Below are 8,031 nucleotides of genomic sequence, written 5' to 3'. Positions count from 1 at the left end.
ACCTTAAGTTGAACTAATACATTTTCACGATACTTAAGGATAGACTTTAATTCTGAGCTCTGGCCGATTGGTCTCCACTGAACAGGCCAGGTGCCCACTAGTCTGTTTCGTGGCAAAGTTTCCTGGGACTAGAAGTTTCGTAGGTTCCATCTCCCTTCTCTAAAAGAGCAAGACCTTTCTACAAGGAATGCAAAACCAACCAAGCAATCATCTGGTGATGGTGCTGCTGCTGCTGCTAATTTCAACGTGGCTAGCAGGAATCAAGCACTTACGATATGCCAGGCGCTCTTTAACCAAATGCTTTACATGCGATTATCTCCACTTCACAGGTAAAAATAACAAAAGTCAGAGAAAATCGTGACCTGCACAAGGTCACAACCAGTAAGTGGCTCTCTCATCCATATATTTAACCCAATCATCCGATTTACAGACATGATAGTAAGGATCTTAACAGTTTCACTTTCACTAACAGGCTAATTGTTATTTCTAATCACTGTCAGTTTTTTTACTTCGGATGTGTACGAACAACCCTCACATAGTAAAGACATGACTAAGGTATTTTAGACAATGTTTTTGATAGCAACTTCCTTTGGCTCACCACGGAACATTCTGCAAACTGAACATCTAGAACTAGAGGAGGCAAATACTAAGGACTCACCTCAGTCCCCCGTGCATTCTGGGAGCTGGAGGCTGTTGCACAGAGCAGGGCTTTCAGTGTCAGTCCTGGGTTCAAGCCCTGGCTCTGCCACTTAACAGTTGAGAGACTGGAAAATTTTATCTTTCCAGTGCCAGTTTCTCCTCTGCGGAGAATGACACCACATACATGAGCAAGAGAGTGCAATCAGCATAAACAGCTAGCAGCTTTGCTAGTCCTCAGTAAATGCATCAAGATGATAGCATCATGTTCAGAGGGGGGGAGTCTGGCTCCCAAGATGATCAATATCTGCAGAAGAGGAAAAAAATTCAGAAGACTGCAGAAAAGGATTATGTTAACGATAGCAATTCTATCTCTGCAAGAACTAATCTTGACTGAAATAACCCCAAATGTGCCACTTCCTCTTTCCTGGAACAAAGAACAATTTTATCATCTGTGAGAACTGCCATCAAAGTTTGTTTTGATCCACTCTCACTTGTGAACAGGGATTTCAAAGTATAACTAGAAGCACTGCTACTGGTGAGGAGAGGCCGGGGAGGGGTTTGGAGGGACAGGTCAGATCATTGGCCTCTACCATTACACAGTGATGTCAGGCATGCCACCACATGAGCCACCAAGAAGCTGATGGTGGTGGCCCATCACCCCTCAGAAAAGTGTGATACTTGCTCCAAATCTTTAGTCTTTCTTTTTGGTAATCTGCTTCCCTATTACCAGAGCTCTCCCTAAAGCAGCTATTACTCATTTGAAAAGATGGATCGAGAAGAAGGTGGAAAAGGTAGGAGGTTCACTCAGCAGTTTATATTTCAGAATTTATTGAAGCCACACCGTTATCATCGTCATCCTACATTACTTGGTCATTGGTGTCTGTTGGGCATCCAAACTACTGCTGGTGGACTGCTGATATTAGGCCCAAGTAAGCAGGGAGCCAAGAGTGGTCTTGTACCCTTACAGTTAACTGTACAACATACCGTAGAGAGCATCCTCACGGGCCTCACTGCCTAAAGTTGGCAGTCACCCTTAGAGGTGGTTCAAAAGAATATTCAAGGACTCTCATGAGCAAAAGAAGCCAACCACATGGCGCAGTGGATAAAGCATTGACCTGGAAATGCTGAGGTCGCCGGTTCAAAACCCTGGGCTTGCCTGGTCAAGGCACATATAGGAGTTGATGCTTCCAGCTCCTCCCCTCTTTCTGTCTCTCCTCTGTCTCTCCCTCTCCTCTCTAAAATGAATATAAAAAAAAAAAATTAAAAAAAAAAAAAGAAAACCATCTCTAGTGCTAGATTGAAGTCAGAATAGTGGATAACTTGGGTGAGGAAGTTCTGGATGATAGAATTATTTTCCTTAATCTGCGTGCTGGTTAACAGGTGTGCTTCCTTTGAGAGAAACTTTTAGAACTGTAACTTGATGATTTTTCTATATGTATGTTATACAGTACTTCAATAAGTCTAGTAAGAGAAGGAAGAGAAGGGTAGAGGAAGAACAAAACGAAGAGTGAAAGGAAGTGAGTGGAAATTTAAAGCAAAAGAATAAACTAATAAGAGCCTAAACAGATGTTTTATTAAGTAAAATCACAATGAGCTATAATCACACACCTATACAAGAGCTAAAAGTTGGTGATTTGGAGACTGGGTCTCTCATACATAGTTGGTGGTTTTTTGTTGTGGTTGTTGTTCTTGTTGTTTTAAGATTTTATTTACTGATTTTAGAGAGAGTGAGAGTGAAAGCAAGGGGCGGGGAGCAAGATAGTAAGTAGTTGCTTCACTTTAGTTGGTCTTTGATTGCTTCTCATATGTGCCTTGACCAGGCAAGCCCGGGGTTTTGAACCAGTGACCTCAGCATTTCAGGTCAATGCTCTATCCACTGTGCCACCACAGATCAGGCTATTGTTGGTGTTAATGTAAAATGGCATAGCCACTCTGTATTTACCATATGGTTCAGCAATCATACTCTAGGGCATTTGTTCCAGAGAAATAGAAAATTATTCACAAAAAATATTACACAGTATTCATAAAAACTTTATTCATATTAGACAAATATTGGATATCCTCAAATATCCACTCAAATATCCTTCAGTGGATAAATGATTGTGCAGCTCTAGCACATCCATGTAATGGAATACTACTCAGCAATAAACAGGGATGGATTACTGGTGCATGCAACAACCTGGAGAGACCTCAAGGCTGTCACACTTAGTGAAAAAAGTCAATCTCAAAAGGTTACAGACTTTATGATTCCGTTTATACAACATTCTCAAAATGTTACAACTATAGAGATAGAGAACAGATGACTGGTTATGAGGGACGGGAGGGGGATGGAGTGGAAGAGGGCAGGAGTGCAGAAAGGTAGGTGGCATGAGAGAGTTCTTTTGTGGTGATGGAAGTTAGTTCTGTATCTTGATTATAGTGGTGGTTACATGAATTTACACATGGGATAAAGTGATGTAGATAGAACAGTAGACAAAGTGGACAAAGTGTCAAGCTGGAATGCTGAGGACGCCGGTTTAAGACCCAGGCTTGTTCTGTCAAGGCACATACAAGTAGCAACTACTATGAGCTGATGCTTCCTGCTCCTTGCCCTTCCCTTTCTCTCTCTCTCTCCCTCTCTCTCTCCTCCCTCTAAAACCAATAAATAAATTTTTAAAAAATGAACCCCATTTAGTGAAAACTAAATAAGGTCTGTGGTCTAGTATTAACAAATCAGTAACGATTCCTGGCTTTGATATTGTGCTACAGGTGTACACCATTGGACAAAGCTGGAGGAAGGGCACTCAGGACTCTTTGTCATCTTCACAACTGCTTATGAGTCTGTAATTATTATTATTTTTTTTGTATTTTTCTGAAGCTGGAAATGGGGAGAGACAGTCAGACACTCCCGCATGCGCCCGACCGGGATCCACCCGGCACACTAACCAGGGGCAACGCTCTGCCCACCAGGGGGCGATGCTCTGCCCCTCCGGGGCGTCGCTCTGCCGCGACCAGAGCCACTCTAGCGCCTGGGGCAGAGGCCAAGGAGCCATCCCCAGCGCCCGGGCCATCTTTGCTCCAATGGAGCCTTGGCTGCGGGAGGGGAAGAGAGAGACAGAGAGGAAGGGGGCGGGGTGGAGAAGCAAATGGGCGCTTCTCCTGTGTGCCCTGGCCGGGAATCGAACCCAGGTCCCCCGCACGCCAGGCCGACGCTCTACTGCTGAGCCAACCAGCTAGGGCCTGTAATTATTTTTAAATGAAAGTGTTGTTTTGTTTTTAAGAGAACCTTCAACCCTCTCTAGTTTTGAGTAGCCCCATACATGTTTGCCCAAGCTGTTTCCCCCAGGCAGGGTTGTTACCCCAACCTTCTCATCAAACACTGTTAGACGAAAATCCCATCCTCACAGCAAGCACAGCTACAGATAATACTCAGAAACGGCGAGGGAAAGGCGGCCAAACCAGGCTTCTTAGGCTGACTGCTCCTCTCTTGTTCCTTGGGCTTGTATGATTTGCATAATGGGTTTCATATTAACTTAGAATCTAAAACTGTTCTTAAAAGTGGAACATTCATATATGTGTAGAGAGATTTCCGACCTGTGGTGGCACAGTGGATAAAGCGTTGGCTTGGAATGTGGAAGTCACTAGCTTGAAACCCTGGGCTTGCCCAGTCAAGGCACATATCCATTCTCCCTCTACTGCCATTCTCTCTCTCTCTCTCTCTTTTCCTGTCTCTAAAATCAATAAGTAAAATCTTTAAAAAAAAGAAAAAAAAATTTAAATGTTATGAGAACTGAACAAAAGAATTCAAAGTAAGCTTCTTAGGGAAAACATTTGTATTAGCATTGGAAAAAGAAGATGGACACCTTTTAGGTTGTCAAATTTCAAACTCAAGTTTTGCTGACAGCAGCCAGGAAATCAGAGACTCCTACCAGGCCGCAGTTTCCCTTGTCCTTCAGCTGAAAGGAGTGGGGAAACCATGTCCTACTGGGACGGCTTCTCCTCAGGTCTGGAGAAAGGAGTGTGGCACAGGCCGCTGGAACACCTCTTAGAGCAGACATCCTTCTTGGCCTGCTAATAAAGCCAAACTGGTTCAGAAGACAGGGTAGGTGTTTGTAGAATCAGCCATGTTTATTCTTATTATTGGTTGAAATTATGTGGCTCATCAAGAGACAGATGAACTAAACTAAAACTTCAAAAGCCCGATTTTTGTACTCAGGAGAAATAAAAAAAGTCTGTCATGAGTTAGCAAGTATCAGGAAGTATTGTGATTTGTCCAAAAAGAACTCTGGAAAGCCACTGGGGATGAAACACATTTAGGGTTTAAACCCCACATTGGGCTCCATCCTCAGGCTGTATTCCTGGGCCTGGTTTCCAACCCTTTGGCAGCAACAGGACATGCTGTTTGTCAACTTTTATAAGACTCAGGGAGCACCAAGCAGTGATGGGCGAGTGACAAGTGAGCAGACAGAACTGAACCAGCCAGTGGCACGGCTGGCCGGACATACGGAAGAGCCATCCTCACTGGACCAGTTCAACCATGTACTTCTGTGTTCTAGCCTGAGGCCTCAGGGGACATGGATGTACCTCACTGACGACAAGAATTTGAAGCCAGAGTTGACCCAGCTTCATAAGTTGGGCTACAATCTATTTCTGGAAAAAGAAAGGATTTAAAAAAATATTTCCTATCTTTATATCTCAAATATTCCCAAGAATTAAAATATTAATTGTGAATCAATATGTTACTTCTTTGTTTTCATTTAGATTCTTGCACTTCGTACTGTTTGTAATCTGTTTGTAACCTATGTTCTGCCGTGGGCTCCTTGACAACCATTTTTATTTTGAATGAAAAAATGGCCTGTAAACTCTTCTTTTACCTGTCCTGTCAGCATGCACACACCACACACACATACTTGCCATTGATTTTGAAAAAAGATCTGCCACTACTTTGAGTTCATTGCTTTTAAAACTCAAAACTGGAAAAATTTAAAGCCAGAGAGTATATTTGAGGCTAACAGAGTTTTTCCTGGGATCCTCCTCACCCTGAGAATCCCAACTTAGAACTAACTTACCTCGCCCTTGTAGGGTCCCCACGCGTCGGTCAACTCAAGTACAAGAACTAGGTGTTATTGTCAAGTGCCAAAACCCAGCCTGGGCTGCCCCACAATAGTTCACTATTAATTGAAAGCAAATAATTTTTTCAAGGAGACTGGGGTTTAATAAAATTCCTTTGGGCTGTGGAAGTCCGTCGTCTTAGGCTCCAGACTTATTTTCACCGCCTAGGTAAACAATACCTCACACAGGAATAGTCTTCAGGGTTCAAAGCCCTCCCTGTTTTATTTAATTTATCCTTAAAATGAGAATATGAAGTAATTGACTTTATCTAAAGGTTAGAGATAAGGCAAGAGGGCTCCTGGCCGGCAAGAAGCTGAAACTCTGGAGCCTGCCCCGCACACAACCTCGGTGCCCTGCTGGGTTCCACCTGGTCACCCTCCAGTGAGACCCCGGGAAGGAGAGATGCCAAACTCCTGACACACGCTGTTTGAAAATACTGTGGAATGTTTCCACTGGTAGAGTCCACCGCATATTCTTCAGTGACTATTTCAGCAAGCTAAGTCCTTGGTTATGAGAACACAAAACCCATGATAAGGGAACAGCAGCAATGCTGGTATTTTTATCTGATTACCAGCAAGTCCTTTTACTGTTTTATAAAAATGGATCATTTGCTTGGCAAGTATTTGTCTTTTAGTGAAAACAAGTGGTTTTAGCAACAAAAGATGCTGATAGTCACTTAGAACGGGCAAGTAGTAACTCCTGCTGGGCTGATACAAGTCCATTTCCAGGAAAATGGAACCTCGGCTTCTAATAAAGCATCAGTCATCCCAGAGAATGGTGGTAGTTATGTATGCTCAGAGTTCTCACTTCCATGCCTTGTGTTTACATCTCATAGCAGGGTTTTTGTTTTTTTTTTTTTAAATAATTTTATTTTTTTAATGGGGCAACAGCAATAAATCAGGATACATATATTCAAAGATAACAAGTCCAGGTTATCTTGTCGTTCAATTTCATAGCAGGTTTTAAGTGACTTAATCCATCTGTAAACTTTTAAATGGAAAAACCAAAGTACAGGGAAGCATATTGTGTTAGATCGTTCTGCAAATCAAAACACATAGTTTTTAAAATAAAATATCCTTTCCTTGTGTTAAGAACAAATCCTTGCATAAGAAGCAAGTGTCTGATCAGCCATCCTATTTCCATGAAGCAGAAATGCACAGTTATGCACTATTCTGTGCCAATAGCCCTCTCACAAACATGGTGAACATTCCTAAAACCTGCTGAACTTCCTGTAAGAAGTGTGGCAAGCATCTACTCCACAAAGTAACACACTACAAGACGGGTAAGAGTTCTCTGTATGCGCAGAGAAAACAGCGTTATGACAGAAAGCAGAGCTGCTATGGTGGGCAGAGTAAGCTGATTTTCCACAAAAAACTACTAAAAAGATTGTGCTGAGGTTTGAGTGCACTGGGCCCAACTGCGGACCTAAGAGAACACCGGCTATTAAGAGATGGAAGCATTTTGAACTGGGAGGAGATAAGAGAAGGGGGTAATCCAGTTCTAAGCTTCACACATAGTTTTCTTACATGAAAATAAAACCTGGAAGATATGTTTGCTTCAACAAAGAAAGAAAAGGAAGAAAAGAAAGAAAGGAAAGGAAGGAGGAAGGGAGGGTGGGAAACAGGGAGAGAGAGAAAGAAAGAGGAAGGAAGGAAGGAAGGAAGGAAGGAAGGAAGGAAGGAAGGAAGGAAGGAAGGAAGGAAGGGAAAGTTATGCAGCGGTTAGGAAGGCAAGATATTTCCTCAGCTTACTCATGGAAGGAAGAAAGAAAGGAAGGAGGGAAGGAAGGAAGGAGGGAAGGAGGGAAGGAAGGAAGGAAAAGAAAGTTATGCAGCGGTTAGGAAGGCAAGATATTTCCTCAGCTTACTCATGGAAGGAAGGAAGGAAAGAGGGAAGGAAGGAAGGAAGGAAGGAAGGAAGGAGGAAGGAAGGAAGGGAGGGAGGAAGGAAGGAAGGAAGGAAGGAAGGAAGGAAGGAAGGAAGGAAGGAAGGAAGGGAGGGAAAGTTATGCAGCGGTTAGGAAGGCAAGATATTTCCTCAGCTTACTCATGGAAGGAAGAAAGGAAGGAAGGAGGGAAGGAAGGAAGGAGGGAAGGAGGGAAGGAAAAGAAAGTTATGCAGCGGTTAGGAAGGCAAGATATTTCCTCAGCTTACTCATGGAAGGAAGGAAGGAAAGAGGGAAGGAAGGAAGGAAGGAGGAAGGAAGGAAGGAAGGAAGGAAGGAAGGAAGGAAGGAAGGAAGGAAGGAAGGAAGGAAGGGAAAGTTATGCCTTCCTGGGAGGAGGCATAACTCTCTCTTTC

At 43.1% G+C, this 8,031-nt stretch overlaps 1 pseudogene; it reads left to right on the top strand.

Moving 5' to 3' along the window:
* Nucleotides 1-6,927: 6,927 nt before the first annotated feature.
* Nucleotides 6,928-7,279, top strand: LOC136336343 (large ribosomal subunit protein eL42-like; annotated as a pseudogene).
* The last annotated feature ends 752 nt before the right edge of the window (nt 7,280-8,031 follow it).

Source organism: Saccopteryx bilineata, chromosome 4, assembly GCF_036850765.1.
Source record: "Saccopteryx bilineata isolate mSacBil1 chromosome 4, mSacBil1_pri_phased_curated, whole genome shotgun sequence".
Lineage (NCBI taxonomy): Eukaryota > Metazoa > Chordata > Mammalia > Chiroptera > Emballonuridae > Saccopteryx > Saccopteryx bilineata.
This window is presented reverse-complemented; position numbering and strand designations above follow the sequence as displayed.